Source organism: Fundulus heteroclitus, unplaced genomic scaffold (assembly GCF_011125445.2).
Source record: "Fundulus heteroclitus isolate FHET01 unplaced genomic scaffold, MU-UCD_Fhet_4.1 scaffold_42, whole genome shotgun sequence".
Taxonomy (NCBI): Eukaryota; Metazoa; Chordata; class Actinopteri; order Cyprinodontiformes; family Fundulidae; genus Fundulus; species Fundulus heteroclitus.
In genome coordinates this window covers 3,186,513-3,200,105 of record NW_023396835.1, presented here as the reverse complement: position 1 = coordinate 3,200,105, position 13,593 = coordinate 3,186,513, and positions in this window count along the sequence as shown.

The following is a 13,593-nucleotide window of genomic DNA, read 5'->3' as shown; positions in this document are numbered from 1 at the left end:
ATTGACTCCTCCATGCGCAGGTTCCAGCCTTTGTTGTCATGTGTGCTTTTCGACCTTTCCGGCCTGTCAGTTTGCTTACCGTATCGAACTGGATCCGGCCTGTGCCATTTTTGAAACCTCTCACCTTCCATGCTGCCATGCTGACCTCTACTATCCTGAGAAGCTTTCTTCTGCTGCGGCTCAAAACCATGTTGCTTCTTAGGACCAAATCTAGTTTTAGGTTTGAAGGGAGGCATCTCATGTCCCTCCAGACCTAAACTCTTTTCTGGTTCGGCTTGAATCTGCAGAACCTTTTTATCACTATCGGCTCCTTTGTTGGGCCGGACACGTGTTTCCCATGCCACCTGCGCATATTTCCTGATTTCCTGCATGGTAAGTTTCTTGGTTCTACAATGCATGGTAACCTCATAACGCACGCTTTCATGAAGATTATGGAGGAACAAAGATTTGAAAGTGTGGTCTTCCTCCAAGCCGGGAGCATTTCGTCCCTGAAAGTAAGCAGCCCGCAAGCGATGGTAGTACTCTTTTGGTGATTCAGTTCTCTTTTGCTGAATTGCAAAAGCTCCAAGAGTTGCAGAAGCTGGGTCTGTAAACACAGAATATTCTTCTCTTAAAGCCTGACAAAGAGCTGAATAACGGTCACGTGTAGCTGGAGGGAGGCTTTCTATGAAAACATGGACACTTCTGGACGTGGTTTTCCAGATAAGCCTCAACTTTTCTCGAGCCGAGGGGCTATATAAGTCTAGCAGACAGCGCTCTACCTCTCTGAGATAGTCATCAATGGTGGATTCTGTATTGCTAGGATCAAAACGCTCTATGTCTCGGGCCAGGGACTCAAGTTGACGCATCCGCAGTCCCTGTTCAGGGATCGGAGCTGGTCCATCTGAGTCCTCTCCTGACGACTCCTGCCTGCGGTAACCACGATAGGAGGGAGGCTCCAGTTCTGACCACCTACCTGGCGGAGGCGGCCGTTCGTGGGACGCAGGGGGACCCTCCCTGTCATGAACTCTTGTCTGTGGATGCAGTTTAGAGGAGTGGGGTTCACCTGTGTCCCAGGAACGGTGCTCCCGTCGCCCTGGTGGGGGGAAAAGATCATAGCGGGCCGTGTCAGGGGTCAGGTGGGAAGCAGGTGTTTTCCCATGATTTACATCATGTGGATCAGTCCTGATTGCCACCGTAAGTTGTTTAGGCATTTCTTTCCGTATCACACTGCTATATCTGTCCTGACCTTCGCTTACCCTTCGCTCAGAAGGTGTCTGAGGGCCCAGTTCATCCAATGTCCTCCAGGTGTGATCTCCATGTTTTCCTTTGGAGTTCTCACACTCAGATCCTTCTGTCTGCAAGCTAATGCAATCCTCCTCTCGCTCCTCTGTGAGATGACAGCTGCCCTGAACCCTTCTCTGTTCTAGCTCCCTGATTCTTTCCTCAGCTAAAACACGCCTCTCAGTTTCTATCACTAACCTTCGGTGGTATAATGCAGATAACTCACCCAAGACATCTGCTACCAATCTACCCTTTGGCTTGCTCTGGACCTCCTCCACCAATTCCTGAATTCTCCTCTCACAGTCCTCTATGTTAAACTGATTCAGACGGGTTTGTTCGTCCGGTGTCATTTTAAGCAGTGAGCTAATGACACCCTGAGCCTCCATTCCAGTGGAATGGTTTGGACCTTCAGCTCCTTTGACTGAAGAACCGCTACTATCCATTCTTTGTCAGCTATGGATAACAACACAACAAGTAACAACACTGTAGTTTAGCTCAGCGCTAAACGACAGACAACAAATAACAACGCTGTATTTTAGCTTAGCACTAAGCAACAACGCATACACTTTAATTTAGCTCAGCGCTAAACAACAACTGCTAACAACAACTGTTAAGTGGCTTCACTTTAACTGTTAACAGCAAACACATTAGGCTGCGCAGGGGAAAATCAACCCTGCGACTTACAACTCCTATGTTTTAGGAACGGTTAGTATGCTTGTTTAACTTTGAGAATATTAACTTTGAGTGACATGGACCACTAACCTTTCGGCCAGTGATTCACTGATAAAGCTGTAGCTTTGTTTGTGATGTAAGTTATTTCAGAAACAGGTGCTCTACACATGTGTGGAAAAATAGCAAAGTGTTTTGGAGCTTCAGAGGTGGCAAAGAATGACAGTTGAAAACCGCTAAATTGCAACCTTAGTCTCAAAATCACAGCTCAATTTTGACCACTTATGGTGAGCAGAAGGGGATAAGGGAGGAAAGCAAAGAAAAATTTTCAAAATAAAATAATAATAAGAGTAAATTAAAAAAAATTCAAAAAGGGAAAAAAAATTAAGATATGATAATAAGTTGGGGAAAAATTAATAAAATAAAATTAAAGTGTCAAAAAGGCGTAACCATAAGGCAAGTTTAAAGAAACTGACTTTCAAAACATTCCCTCCGGGACACTGAGCGATATAAGCTGTCTTTAAAACCGTGACTGCAACTACCTATCCTGGCCACCAGATGGAGGCAGGGTGCCCTTCACTTTGGGAAGACTGAGTTGTAATTACACACAATGTCCAGCCGATGGGGAATCGGGTCCCTCTTTAAAACAATTATGCTGCAATTACACACAACGTCCACCAGATGGAGGCAATGTCTCTCTTTTCAAAGCAGAACACGACACAGACTCTGATTGACAAGTAGCAGACGCTGGCTGCTGTCTATTTCAATCTAGCTGACTTCCAGTCCAGAAATCAATATTCAAACCTCCGGTTAACAACCTCAAACCACCACAAACACGTATATATTTAGTAATGATACCTCCTTAATCAATTATGACTGAATAGCCCTTTTGGCAAGGTGAGCAGTCAAAATGCTGGAATATGGATTGTGTTCATTAAATTCATAAGTTGCTGGTTATTCGATTTAGTCTAAAGGAACGCCAATAAGTAGACTCATGCCCACCCAGGGACGCCAATTTATGTTATGCCATAAGCTGGTTGAATATGCTTATTATTATTATTAATTATAATTTGGTATTATAATTTAAATAATAAATCATTCAACTCAAATTTCCGCTATAACAAATATAGTTCAAATGGTGGTGATGTTAGCTATAAGCTTGTAAGTATTTATACCACTAATGCATTAGTTAATTTGCTGTTATGAACTCATTTATGCTGGAATAAATGATCAGGTCGGACTGTTAACCGACGAGGTTTATCCAGCAGGCTGTGAGAATCCCAATGTAACTGCAATTAGAGTTTAAATCCTTATTCCTTATCACCATCCAATGATATTGTCTCTGTATTAATATCAGATGTTAACTCCAAAGGACGTTAGCTCTGATTTCTGAACACCCAGGCAACTGTATATTGGATTGAACACAAAACAATGTCTATTCCGCAGTCGTTGGTTTTATTGAACCAAAAGCAATTCCCTGTTACAGTAATTCTCTGATTCAACAACTTTGGAATTCTTACTCATTACTAAACTAACATGCAAACTATATATGTGGAAATAAAGAACAAAACAAAAATAAACAATGGATTAAAATGAGCGGTTCGCAGATCTTAACTTAACTCGCAGTTATTTAACACCGCCCTCGAAACACCGGCATTTCACGTATCGGCATTGACAGACAGAACAGCTTCGGGAATCTCACTGGACGCTTTGATGTCTTACACAAAAGCTAGTTCAGCTAAGCTACCTACAGTTCAGATACCCGTCACCCTCCCAAGATGGCTGCTACGATGACGTATGAGGGGAGGTCCTAATGACGTAACCATGCCTACGCTGATGGGATAATGCCTCGCTTCAAGAGGGCGCAGCTAACTGGGAGTTTAAAGCAAAGCCCGCGACTTGAGCTCGGACAAAGAGATTAAATTGATAAGAAGAAGCGAAAAGAGAGAGGGGGGGAAAGCAGGGAAGAAGATGGAAAAGAAACTGAAACAGTGACCCACGGCGGGGTTCTTGACGGATCACAAATCAACACAGCAAAATCAATTGTAAAATGCATGCACATACAAAGAAAATGTTCAGCAAAATAATTCCAACTTCGTCGTGGAATAAAAGCATTAACCAACACCTACAAAGTTCTAACGCTTGCCCAGGCACTTCTAAACACCCTGTTGGTGAGACAGAAATAAAAGGGAAAACCCCGTTACTTTGAGGTGCCTCGGGGCTGGTCCGGAGCGCTCCGAGTAATGGCTTTCTGGACGCGCCTTGACGAGCGCAGATGTCCGCAGGCTGCAGCGGGACGGGGAAGAAGCTCCTTCGTTTCTTCCTCCGGGTTCAACAGTCGCTTTGTTGGCCAGACAAAGCGGGGTCCTCTTCGATCACTGGGAGATACGGCGTCTCTCAGTCTTTTGATCAGAGGGAATTTAAAAGTACTTATTTTAGTCGACCTCCTGTTATAAAAAGCAGGGAATAACCGTTGCGTCAAAAAATCTCGGTCCAGCGAGTAATCGAACACGTGGCGTGGGATCACCCCAACAGAAACAGCTGTGTGTGTGTGTCTTCTCGGGTTGGCTAAAAGCCAGGGAAGAAGGAAGATTGCCGTGTGTGATCGGCTTTTATAGCCATCACCATAGCAACCTTATCTTGATCGCCGGCCATTTTGCCGTGTTGCGTGATGGGAGTTGGTGGCCATTTTGACCACATGAGTTGGTGGCCATTTTGACCACATTGCATCATGGGTAACGCAGTCCGTTACGTCCCGAATTGATGCCCGCTTTTTGTCACGTCTGAACTGGCACAACAATAGCGTCTGAGTTGACTAAGATAATAAACACGTCCCTTCTGTCAGGTGTTTTCCCCCAGTCCCTAAAAACAGCAATTATCAAACCACTGTTAAAAAATAACAATTTAGACAAACTACTACTCCAGAACTACAGGCCCATCTCAAACCTCCCCTTTATCAGTAAGATTATTGAAAAGCTGTGTTTCAACAATTATACACCTTCTTAACTACGACCAGCCGCTTTGACGTTCTCCAGTCTGGTTTCCATGCTCACGACAGTACAGAGACCGCCCTTATCAAGGTGTTTAATGACATCAATATAAATACAGACTGTGGAAGAACCACCGTGCTGGTACTATTGGACCTCAGTGCAGCATTTGATACTGTCGATCACTCCATTCTGTTACTGTTTTCACCGTACTCCGTCTACGGTGAAGCACCCTCGGTGGACCCAGCTCTTTTTACCCAGTCAGGCGACCCCCACTTACTTATTACCTTGAATGTAGGACGCATAAAACAGACAAGTATGCTTTTAGTTATATTTTATCTACGTAAAGACAGAGAAACAGTTACAGTCACACCAGCGCTGATGGGCTCTTGATCGGCAAGAAGCCCCGATTGCTCAATACACATACATTATATAGGGATCTAGGTACACACCCATGCAAAGGCTGTACACATCCAAACTGTGACACCTCCGGGGTGGTATCTGATAGATATGTGCCAATCTTTTTGGGTCGGTGCCATCTAAGTGTGCCATGCAGCTCCAGGATAAACAGCTCATTCCACTTGACCTCGTTGATACCCTAACAATTCCAAACATGTTCACAAATCATTTTTGCAAGTCCAAGTCAAGTCTCAAGTCTTGAGTAGTTCTGTCGCAATAATCAATTAATCGCACAATAAATTCTAATCACATTAATTAATCAAAATAGGTGCAATAATTTGCATAAGCATGCTTGCTTGTTTACCCTTGTGTTTTCATCTCCGTCACTAAGATGGGATAGCAAAAAGGTTTCATTACGCTGCATCGGTGTCCGCTCACCCCTCCCTTCCTTCTAATTTCATGAGTGTAGGAGGGGTTAAATCTTGCCATGGATTCCCATAGAAAATGGGGGAATCTGGACAATAGTCGTTTGGTGGCTCATGGTAGGTGTGTGAGAAAGCACGAGGAGTGTTGCGCAGTGCAGCTTGAAGGAGGGGTACAGCCCTTTACCGGGTACTGTAGCTAATAACTGCTAGTGTGCTTGGTTAGTTGACCCCAAGGTTTTATTCCAGAGGAGAACTTTACTCACTGTGTTACTGTATGTTTCTCTCAAACACGACATCTGCAGGATGGGGGTTTTAGGATTTAAACCAAACAATGCCACCTGCTTAATTTGTCAGACTCAGAAGGTCAAGAGGATATACTCACGTTATTATGGTGTAATCATATTATTTGAAAAAGGTCCCCAAATGACAATAATATGATTTATCACAATAAGTTTTAGAAAAAAAATATCATCCAGTAAAATTGTGACAGGCCAAGTCTTGGGTAAAGTCCTGGGTATTTGAGTAAAATGCCTTTATAGTACTAATGATCTATCATGAGACTTGCTAAATGGTTTCCATAGAGAGCCGCACTGTTATATATATGGAATGATCGTTGGGCAGGTTCTGCCTATGCTGGGGATGCGTCAGAGCGTCCGCCATGTTGAATGTGGCAAATCTGCAGTTAAACTCAGACACTTATAAGAGACACAGTATCAGAGGGACTTTAATCTCAGAATATACTTTCTATTCATATTATTTTTATAATATTATGAGTTTATTTTCGTATCTCTCTTGGCTTCATTCTCCTGACTTTATTCTCGTAAAGAATAAAAACAATTATAAGAATATTTCCTGGCCCTATTACTCCAGGACTAAGAAAGTTTTGCAAACTGTGACTATTCTGGAAATGTTCCCCCTTAATTGTCATAATATGACATTTTTTTCTCATAATGTTACCACTTTTGACTTTTTTTTACTTTATTCTGCTATGACTTTTCTCATAGTAGTAATTTTATCTCTTTAATACTCCCTAAAAAGTATGTTGATAATCTGTGTCTATACCAGATCTTAAAAGGTTCACACGGTTTTATGAAATAATGAAGACTACAATGTTCAGATTTAACCAACTGATTTTTATAGTCATAACACATACACATATATGTATTTCTCTCTCTCTCTCTGTCATGTATACATATGTACTAAATTAATCCATGCGTTTATTTTTAGTCGAATTGATTACTGCAACGGTGTTTTAACAGGTCTGCCTAAAAAGTGGATCAGACAGCTGCAGCTGATCCAGAACGCTGCTGCCCGCGTCCTCACTAAGACTAAGAACGTAGAGAACATGGACCCGGTTCTAAAGTCCTTCCACTGTAATAGTAATAGTAAAAGTAATATCATCTTTATTGTCATTGAAACATACATTGAAACATACATTACAATGAAATTTGTTCTCTGCTTTTAACCCATCACCCTTGGGGAGCAGTGGGCTGCCATGTGCGGCGCCCGGGGAGCAATCTGGGTTTAATGGTCTTGCTCAGGGAGCCAGAGTGCAGGCGCTGGGGATCGAACCGGGTACTTGCATCCTTCTCTGAGTGCAAGCGCACTGCTCTAACCCCTAGGCCAACACCCCCCCCCCCCCAAACACTCACTGGCTCCCTGTATCTCAGAGAATCGACTTTAAAATACTTCTGGTAGTCTATAAATTCCTGAATGGCTTAGCACTTAAAAAAATCACAGACTTGTTATCATTGTATCAACCCTCCAGACCACTCAGGTCGTCTGGCCTCAGCCTGCTCTGCATACCTAGAACCAGAACCAAACACGGAGAAGCAGCATTTAGTTCCTACGGAGCCCCAGAACTGACATGGAAGAAAAAAGAGATACAGCATGCACACAAAATACTAATTTGTTCCCACAAAATACTAATTTGTTTCCACAAAATACTAATTTGTTCCCACTAAATATTAATTTGTTCCCATGAAATACTAATTTGTTCCCACAAAATACTAATTTGTGGCAACAAAATATTAATTTGTTCCCACAAAATACTAATTCGTTCCCATGAAATACTAATTTGTTCCCACAAAATACTAATTTGTTCCCACAAAATACTAATTTGTTACTACAAAATATTAATTTGTTACCACAAAATATGAATTAATTCCCAAAAATACTAATTCATGGCCACAAAACATATATAACGTTTGCATAAAAAACACTAAACATGATCTTCCTGCACAGCACACCTTCTCAGAGGAACGAAACTTAATGGACAAAGATAGCCTGATCAAGCTTTATTTTAGGCTGGGGATGAGCTACAAAGACATCCTGAGAAGTTTGATGTTTCAAGGGATTCTAATTAATGAGAGGCATTTGTATAGAATTTTAAGAGCCAGGTCGCTTCACCGGCAGAAATACAACTTGTATGCTGGGATAGACTTTATTGTTGACCAACTGCAAGGCTCTGGAAAGGATCACGGTTATCAGTGGATGTATGCTAAGTGCGTACAACATGGTATTCGTGTCAGAAAAGAGGATGTCCTCCTCTCTCTGCTGGACCCCATTGGTTCTCAAGCTCGCCAGGCCAGACGTCTCAGAAGGAGGCAATAGTTTGCTCAGGGACCTAACTTTTTGTGGCACATAGACTCATATGACAAACTGAAACCATTTGGGATATGCATTATGGTGGATTGCAGCTCTAGAATGACTCTGTCATACAAACGTTTTAAGCCTGAAATTGCTGGAATATCTGCTTCTCTGACCCATAAAAAGAGCTGGATCCACAGTTATGAAGCTCAGTAACTGAAGGCTTTATCTCCCTGCCTGTTTTTTTAAGATTCTGGGAGTCACTAAATGAACTGGATTCTAGGAATAGAATGCTCTTGTACTCTTTTATATAAAAGTACAAGAGCATTCTATTCCACAGCACAATACTTATACCACAAATTAATATTTCGTGGCCACAAATTAGTATTTTGTGGGAATTAATATTTTGTGGTAACAAATTAATATTTTGTGGGAACAAATTAGTATTTCGTGGGAACAAATTAGTATTTTGTGGGAACAAAGTAGTATTTCGTGGGAACAAATTAGTATTTTGTGTGCACGCTGTATCTCTTTTTTCTTCCATGTCAGTTCTGGGGCTCCGTAAGTTCCTATGCTCCATTGATCTGGAACAAACTTCCAGAAAACTGTAAAAGTGCTGAAAGCCTGAGTTCCTTTAAATCAAGATTAAAAACACATTTGTTTATGACTGCCTTTGACTGTTCTAATTGAACTGTATTACTGAAATAAATACATTTGCCTTGCCTTGCCTTACTTATGTATACATTCATACATACACACACACACACATATATATATATAAACACTTATTTACTTAGAATACTTCAAAATCTATATATGCACATCAATCAAAACATCGATCAAAGCCAATTTGGCTGCCACCAATCTCTATGAATTAATCTCTATATATTTTGTTACAAGTATATATAAGCTCCATCTATATCTTTCTATCTGAATACTTAAAACATATATACAGGGAACATAGACGTTTACTACTTTCTACCACATACAATATGGCGGTGACGTCGACGTGGAAACCTGCGCCCAATGGGACATCTACGTATATGATGTCTATGGTCGCCTCCATATCTGTATGGGTGCATGTTTCGCGTTACGTCAGTGATGCTAAGTTCTGCTGCGTGACTGTTTGACAGCCCCTCTGCTGTTTTTCTACCTCTGATGTGTGCGGGTAAGAAAAGAACCCGAGCAGCGATCAGTCAAGTTAGTAAAACAAAAAACATTTAAAAATAAAAGATTGTTCACAAGTCGGAAATTGCAAGTCTCAGTCAAGTCTGAAGTCATTAAATGTGCGACTGAAGTGCGACTCGTGTACGAGTCACAAACTCGAGTCCCCATCTGTGCTCCATTCTGTTAGAGCGCCTGGAAAACTTGGTCAGCCTCTCTGGTACAGCACTCAACTGGTTTAAATCTTACTTGAAGGACTGTTGTGGGAGTTTTGGGTGAAATTCTAAGCAATAGTAACTGAGCTCCCATCTTTACTAATTAACGAGACGGTGGTATAACGTTCCAGCACTTTTATTGAGAAACAGAGCAGAGATTCACATAGATGGAAAGTAATCGCACCCCACGGTTCCGCTGCAGTCTCTGTCTGCCCTGTCTCTGTCTGTGTCACTTTTCGGGCTTCCCCTAATACTGCACCGTGGCCTTCCCATGAGACAAAACAAAGACAGTCTATCGTAAACAATCAGTATCCCTCAGCAGCTGCAGCATTTGGCCTTGCAATCATAAAACAGTGGATCTTATACACAGACATCAGGTCTCCAGGCCTTCTCTGTCCGAGTGGTGTGAGGCCATAGTGACTTCAGAATAATAATTCTTATAACATTCCTCTCTTTTTTTTTTTTTGATGATGGCGTCGTCAGCATCAAGACAAAACAAGATGACCCATCACTTGAAAATGTGAACAAAGCACAGAGGAACCATTTCTGTAAACTCGTAAAGTGGGACCCAAAGGGTTCCCGTGTTGGAACCGGGTAGTGCTGGAACTTTTAATACAGATCAACATGAATGCTTCATAGAGCTTTAACACACAAGATCAAAGATTTAGCTTTTGTCTACAATTTAGGATTCATCTAATTAGGTAAGGCCTGTTTTAGGTACCTATGCGCACATTATTTTAAAATTACATTAGACTATGGTAAGCTAAACCCTGTTCAGTAACCAAGGTCGAATCCGTCTACTCTGACCCACCCTGAATACCCTCCTACTCCTTTCTCCACTCACCCCTACGATGGACAATAATCCACCACTCCAAACTTACAACACCAGGAGCAAAGGCAGGAGAGGTTCAGTGCGGGCAGGGGAAACGCCAGAAAAAGCTACCCCTAGGGGGCAGTAAAAACTGGCAAGCCCCCCTCCCAGGGAGATCTGCTCTCGGCCAATCTGAGCCTGAAAACCCTGTATTGAATCTAAGTGTTAACATTACCAGCTAATGTTAAAGGATCTTTAGAGCCAATCCGATCCTGGTTCTTCCTATATCAAATCAAAAAGGTGCATAAACCATAGATCCTTGTGTGTCTGAAGCAAACAGTTTCCATTTTTTTTTACCATAAAACCATATTGATCAACATGATGTAACATTAAAGTGTAGATCTCATAACACAAAAAAATCAAACATGTGAGTCAGTGGAACAGAGCAGTTAAACAAACAGCAACACAATATGAGAAGAGTTCTAAACGTCAAGAACGCAAAGTTAAGGAAGCCTTCAGGCCATTCAGGCACAAGGCAGAAAATAATCTAATCGCGCTTAGTGTCTCTTCAGGCAACTCCTCCCGTTGAAGAATAAGGAATCAGCGTTCTCTGGCTTCTTCATCCCCAGTCCTCTTCATGGTTCCTCCTCGCAGGCTGGACGATTGAGCAGGATGGTAATAAGCGTTCAGTTCTGGATGGGCACTGAGCATTTTATTTTGCATTTCTCTCTAATAAAACACTTTGTGAAGATGGTCTGCAGACACGAGTCCTTGTTTCCACTGGAGAACAGAAACAAGGTGTTATTAGTGTTCTTATCAAAACCCCTTTCATGTGTCATTTATTAAAACATCCTCCAAGCACTTTCACATTCAAGATATTTCTGTGCACAATTATTTAGCTTTCAGAATTCTGTAATTTAATTATTAATTAAAATAGTAATCTTTAAGTTCAAATGTATCTGCAGTAAATTCATAATAATTCTTAACAGAGTGTGTCTTAACTGTTGTTGTCTGACAGTTGAAGTTCTCTGCAACATAATTTCATTAACATATTCGTTTCATGTCATTTCCCAATTATTTTGAAAACCCAACTGAGAAAAAGAAAGCCTTTCCATGTGAAAGCCTTTTCCCTCTTTCTCTCTCTTTTTTTTTTAAGTGAGGTGCTGTTCTGCACAGAAAAGACAAAATATTTATACCATGCTGTTACTGTTCAAGGATGCCAAGGTTCTACAACACAAAACAAAGCAGAGAGCAGGAGAGAACAGGAGTTTTTTGAAAATGTTCTAACATTGTTGAACAACCAAAGCTACTTAAGCAAATCAGAATTAGTTCCCAAATTAATCCTAAAATAAAGTAAACCATACATGTGATTATTTATTTTCTTAAACTGAGGATTAAGGACTATTATTAAGAAGTTCTTGGGTGAACGCGTCTCTGCGTTCCTATTTGTCTAGGCCTCTGCAATCTGATCTATGATCTATGTATTCTGAGTGCCTGGTCAGGAAAGGTTAAGGTTCTCTGAAGCTTTCTGTTTTCAGCAACCCTGAAAACCCAGAACCCTTTACAGTCAGTGTAAGGTGTCAGGTAACCTGTGGGACCACCTTGTCGTCTCTCTGGTTCCACCAGCTGTGTCAAGTCCACAGCAGCTCGTCCTGGGTGCCATGCCCCAGGGGTCTCCACAACCCCCTGTGTGGAACGTCTCTCATTGTAAGGATCTCACCTTATGTCCCGTTCAAAACAGGAGTTCCAATGTGGGGTGTCTTTGCTGCTTTAATGTTCCTCAGAGAAAACCTTCATTCATTGATATCACCTTCAAGCTGTTACCCTTTTATCATCACAGCCCCCCAACCATCCTGACCAGATCCAAAATGTCCCCATAATTTAATCTAATTAAATTAATCTTACTTATTTTCTGTATGTAAGACGATATCCATTAAATTATCCTGATCTAAAAGCTGTCAGGTTAACGGGTTGTTAAAAAGACTTTTGAGTTATTTGTGTTCTAGTTGAAAGATATTAAATCTCCATAAATATTGTAACCATTGTACCCTGATGCTTTAATCCTAAATTTACCCATGTTAGTTAGTAGGATGTGTCATTATGCTAATTTTATTGCAACATTACCCATTTTAGCCAGTAACCTTTTCTTTGCGTTTTATTGATGCCTGCCAGAGTAGCAGAAATCAGCTTACTCTTAAGATGTTTATTAAATGAAATGGTATTTAAAAGTTCAGATTACTCTACTTATATAGTGAAAACTAATTAATTCATTTATTTATTAAACTGTTGATATAAAACCCACTTAATTTATTAAGTTGATCCATGATTCCATCAAGGTGCTTCTTTAAAAGTTTTCACCTTTACATAATCTTAATGTGTTTCGTAATGTGTGTTTTGTTTTAATTGTGTACAACAAAATCTGAAGTGAAATGCATGAAGTCGTGTCTGCAGAACTCATCTGTGTTTGTTGTCGAAGGTTGTCCGATGCCTCAGTCATAGTCCTTCATTGTCCATTTTCAGTCCAATGTCTAAATTCAGCAGCCCAACATTCTCCTTCCCTTCAACAGTCCATCCTCCAGTCCTCACGCCTGCAAACAGAATGAATTCTGCCAGCATTTTTTGCCAAAGAAAACGCTCCATAGGTTGAAAAGAAATTACAGCAAAACAGTCACAAACATTTTAACTACAGTGTTCCCTCTAACATGACAAACATAAAAGAAACAAAAGGATAAAAAAATAAATCAAACTTTGTCTCTGACAAAATAAAACTCAAAACTGGATCAGGCTGAAGTCAATGACATCACCTTTAGTCCTTGTCCCAAGGATCAGCCCCCATGGCACTGCGGCACTGTTTCTGCATTCTCTCGCATCTGAGAATGTCTAAAATGAGACTAAATCTCTATGTTAGCACAATCCTATCATATTGACCAGGTTTCTTTGCAAAGAAAAAGAAGCAGAAAGATAGAGCTGTTAATAGCAGAAAGCAACAAACATTTTTAAGACACCACCTTTCCTGCTGGAAGATCTGGCATAACTTGGTTAAAACTAAGTATAATTTAGTGTCCAAATCT